Source organism: Cynoglossus semilaevis, chromosome 6 (assembly GCF_000523025.1).
Source record: "Cynoglossus semilaevis isolate Cse_v1.0 chromosome 6, Cse_v1.0, whole genome shotgun sequence".
In the NCBI taxonomy this organism is placed as follows: domain Eukaryota; kingdom Metazoa; phylum Chordata; class Actinopteri; order Pleuronectiformes; family Cynoglossidae; genus Cynoglossus; species Cynoglossus semilaevis.
In genome coordinates, this window is record NC_024312.1 from 2661877 (window position 1) to 2667131 (window position 5255).

Consider the following 5255-nt stretch of genomic DNA (forward strand, 5'->3'; position numbering starts at 1 on the left):
ACCATCGTGAAAAAATCCATAAAACTGTTTGCCAAAAAAAAATAAAATAAAATTGGAAATTGGAGGGGAAAATATTTTTTGGGGATTTTTTTTTTAAATAGAAAAAATGTTTCTGAAAATTATTTTGACAAAAAACTTGTTTTTTGCCAAACCAAAAAAATAAAATGTTTTGAAAAGATTTTTTGGGGAAAAATGTTTAGAAAAAAATTTGAGTGGGAAATCAATTTTTTTGGAAAAATAATTTTCTAAATATTTCCCAAAAAAATTTTTTTGGGTAAACATTTTTTTGGAAAAAAATGTTTTGAAAAGCTTTTTATGGGAAAAATGTTTAGAAAAAAATTTGAGGGGGAAATAAATATTTCAAAAACAAATTTTAGAAAAGATTTTTTAGGGAAAAAATTTTGGGGGGAAAATTTTTTTGGAACATTTTTTTGAAAAATGTTTAGAAAAAATGTTTCTGAAAATTCTTTTGACAAAAAACATTTTTTTTGCCAAAAGAAAAAAATAAAATGTTTTGAAATTATTTTTTGGGGGAAAATGTTTAGAAAAAAATTTGAGTGGGAAAAAAGGGGGAAAAAAGTTTTGGGGAAAAATTTTTTTTTTTAACGTTTTCCCAAAAGATTTTTTAGGAAAAAAAGATTTTGGGAAAAAAACAAAAAAAAATAAATAAATTTGAAATTAATCTTCCAATCTTCTTTCTCGTAGCCATAATAAATGGCTCTGGCGCCTCCATTCTAGCTAGCTTTAGTGCTTTGACATTATTCCTAATTAGCTCAAATGCTAACAAGATGAGTTACTTCCACTCTGGTGTTAGCAGCACTGTTGCTATGCCTGTGTTAGCAGAGCAACATCATCAGCGTAGCCTCCCGTTCTCTCAGTCATCAGCATGTGTTCCTGCCGATCTGACAGATATGAGAATTTTGTGGCCCCTGTAACCTCCCCCCACCACCACCACCACTCACTGATCCAGGGCTCATGAGCAGCTAATTGGTCACGGCGGCTCAGAGCGACGCACGGCTCTGCTAACAGTCATTACCATTATACCAGTCTGTGTTCTGCTCTAATCTGAGTCTCACAACCTTCAGCCACTTGTTACAGGGAAGCGTGTAAATGCCTGTGGTTAAAAACAGGCCCCGGGGGCCAAAACACAAGCGCAGGGGGAGGAGGAGGACGAGGAGGGGTAACAGAAAGAGGTGGGGGAGGAGGTGACATGGTTGTCAGCTTCAGTTTAGATTTAAGTTTTGTCGGTGGAAACAGAAAGTGACTCGGGTCAAATCTGGACCTGGTCCCTCAATCAGAACGTCCACCAGGTTTCAGTCACCTTTTCCAGGTTGAATTCAAGCACCTCATTCCAAACCCTAATAATTGTCTTTTCAGTTTATTTATCAGTAAATTTACTATAGCAATGAGTTCAGAGTTCAGAGACCAATCAGACAATGTGACGTTAGCAAGAAATGTAGATCAAAGTGAGAGAACAAAAATGCTAAAGGGAGGCTACGTTGTCAAACTTTACCAAATCGTCATTTAGTGACTCCATCATTGTTCACATAGTTTAGGTACTTTCAAATGGGTTAATCTTAATTTTAGCCAGGAAAAAAGCAACATTTTTATATTGGCAAAAAAAATGGCAAAAAAAAAAATTGTTTACCAAAAGGGAACAAAAAAATTAAAGTTTAAAAAGTTATTAGAGCAATGTTTTTAAAATCTAGCCTGAAACGACTACTTTATACTAGCTAAAAATGGCTAAGTTGTATTTGCTAAAATGTAACTACCTGAAGCTATTAACTACACATAAATAATTATTAAAATTAGCAAAAATAACATGCAGTTATAAAGGTAGTTTTGCTAATATATGTAAATATTAGCCAAAATGTCACTAATATAGTTTGCATAAAAAAGCTAAAACTAGAGAAGTTAAAATAGGAACTGATATTCACCAGAACAAGTACTTTCCTCATCTTCTAAAACTTTGTTAGTATTTGTTGGTATTTACCTTTTATGGAACTATTTCCACTACAAGATCTAAGAACTGATGCTAACAGTTGTATCAACTACAGAGTTAAAGGATTTTCTTCACTTTGTTGAGACTGTTTTCTGTAAAAAAAAAGAAGAATTAATTAAAAATAAATAAATCTTGAAACTTTTACTTGAGTTGAACTTTGTTTTCACACCGAGCGGTGAAGTCGAGGCTGAAGATCTGCTGAGCTGTGTGAGAACGCTTGTCCTGGCTCAGCATATGAATACAAGAGCAGCGTATTACAACACACACACACACACACACACGCACGCTCATACACACACACACACGCTCACACACAGTGTCATGCTAATCCCAGCTCTTAAACTGCTGTGAGTGAGAATTAAATGTGAATTTAATGAGGCTTGGCTCTTTTTCTCTTCTCTTCTCTGGAACCGATCCCCACGCTGTTCCTGGGACTGTTCTCTCGCTGCTAAGATGCGAAGTGACATAAATTCCACGGCGTTCCTTCAATCCAATTACACGGCGTGGAAACTGCTAAAAAACCCACTGACGGCGCAGCACTGCGCTGGCGTCCTGGTATTCAGGCCTCCGCACAACCCAGACTGAAGACACATTCATGACTTAGCCTCAACGCTAACCTTCGCCTCTGTCACCTCAGCCAGAGTCCGAGTCTCTGTCCTCGACCGTGAGCTGAACCCAACAAAGACCTGAGACCAGGATTTGAAAACCAGAGTCCTTTTGTGAGAAACTTCATCACAGAACTAGAGGATTAGGTCAAAATAATTAGCCAACAAAAGAGCTAACCTTTAGCTCCAGAACCAACACAAACGACCTGAAGATCAAAACATTTGGGTAAATATGTTAGCCCAAATCAATACAACCTACAAAACGGTTAAAACTGGACCAAACGATAGCCAACAACTTTTTTAGATAACAGCTAATGGTTAGGCAAAACTTCAAATTCAAATTAAATGTTAACATTTTTTTGTGAAACAGTCCAAAACACATAAAAGCCACCAGGTGCCACTGAGGTGCACCATCCCCACACACTGCTCCCTGGGTGCCCTCCCCCAACTAAAGTGATGGGTTAAGGTCAGAGGTCACATTTCATGGTGTGCTGTGTCACAATGACACAAAATGAAAAAGTTACCTTTTCACCGTATTCATTCATCTACGTTAGGAGTAAAACAGTTTGTCATCTGCATATGGGCAAAGCACAGAAATGGTGTAAAACAGTGATTCCCAACAACTGTGCCGTGGCCCACTAATGTGGAAAATGACCAAATTCATTTAATTGGGGCCGTGGCCCACTAATGTGGAAAATGACTAAATTCATTTAATTGGGCCGAAACTACTATTTATTTATTGCAAATATTTTCTTTGTTTGTCAATGCGTGAGGCAGAACAGTTAAACCCTCTTATGCTAGGGGGCAGCAGATGGCTTTGAAAACTAAAAAAATAAATAATCATAGCTGTTGAAGAAGATCTTTGTGGATGTCTTTTCATCAATTCCTGCCAGTATATCAGCGTGGTCTTCAACTAAACAGGCTGAGATTCTAGTCAATTATGAGGTCATTTAAATTAGAAGATTATTAACGACTACCCCCTGCTGGTGGACTGCGCTTTTAATGCTTAAGTAAATTTTTCTGGCTAAGACCAATGATCTTTTCATGTCTTTTAGTTTTGTTTTTAGGTTAGAAAGTGTTTGTTTTTTCCCGTTTTTAGGCTAGAAAATTATAATTTTTCACGAAAATAATGAAAATATTAGAAATTTACAAATTTTTATTTACATTACAATATCGCAATATAGCGAAAACCCAAGATGTAATGAAAGAGCAAAAGGATAACTGCGATATAGAGAGTGACTAATGAAAGAAAAAAATAGCATCAATGAGTTAATAAGTTGCCACGATTATAACATGCTAACTTGACTCCGCACTGATGTTTGGATCTTTTGTCTGCTAGGCCCTGGAGCTCCCTCTCAGATCTGGACCTTCCTTCTCAGCCTGGACTAATCCCTGCTCCGGTCTTTGATTTTTAACTTTGTCTTGATCTGATCTGATCTGAGGGCAGAGCGTGAATCCCATAATCAGCTTCCTGCTGCTCTTTGTTGCCTCATGGTCTTTCTGTACCTGCAGCAGACGCTCAAACACAGGTCGCCATTCGCTCGTTCTGGACATGTGAACCGGTCCCTGCTGGTTTCATCTGGTTTCCTGCTGGACCGCTTTGTGTCTGGGCAGGAAACGGCTAATCCAGCCAGTGGCTCACCCGGTCAGGGATCTGCTGCTCCTCTAATCCCAACAGTCGTATCTGAGAGAGAAGAAACAAGAAGGAATCAAACTCCGACTCCGACCAAAGCCGAGGAGGAAATGAACGGCGTTCAGAACAAGGTGAGTGACTTTAGCTCAGACCAAAGTCCATAGAGAAAATCAGTGATTTTGGTTTATGGGGAGATGAAATACATTTCTTAACGGTGTCAAAAGTTCCCACCACACACACATGCAAAACAAACACTGGACTTTGGTGACGCTCGGCGTGAGTTCTATTCACTTACTTCCTGTTCCTGCTTTGTTGGACAATTCCACACGAACAAGAGTCACAGCAGCCCACACACAAACAGGCAGCAGGATAAAGGAGCAGTCAGGAGGATCGACACATTTCTTCCATATCAGTTCCTTTTGAAAAGATGAAGCTGCAGCTGAAAGAAGTTGGACTTGAGTTAATCACCTGAATGAACACACACACACACACATTTCAATTCATTAAACAAACCCTTGTGTGCAGTAACAAGTTGTGTGTGAAACCCTCAGCCACATTAAGATCCATTTAAGTTGAAAACACCTGTTCTCACCAAACCTCATGGAGAAATTCAGCGATTTTCTCTCACAGAAACAGTCCTCGTTGATCCACTGCCTCCTAATTTAACTGTTTGAAATCATTCTTCCTAGGTGGCAGCAGTGCACCAGCAGCTCCGTGTCTCCAACCTAAAATCATTCACCTGAATGAACACATTTGTCATTGTGATACAGCAAATGTGACCTCTGCTTTGAACCCATCACTAAAGTGGACAGTGGGCAGCGCCCGGGGAGCAGTGTGCGGGGACGGTGCCTTGCTCAGAGCACCTCAGTGGTAACTTCGCAGCTGGTGGACTCAAACCTGGAGCCATCCGGATCAAGTCGGCTTCCTTAACCACTAAGCCACTACTGCCCTTTTATCTCTGTGGACTGGAGAAAATACAAATCAGGACATAAAAATCTTCAGCCTGAAGCAAAGG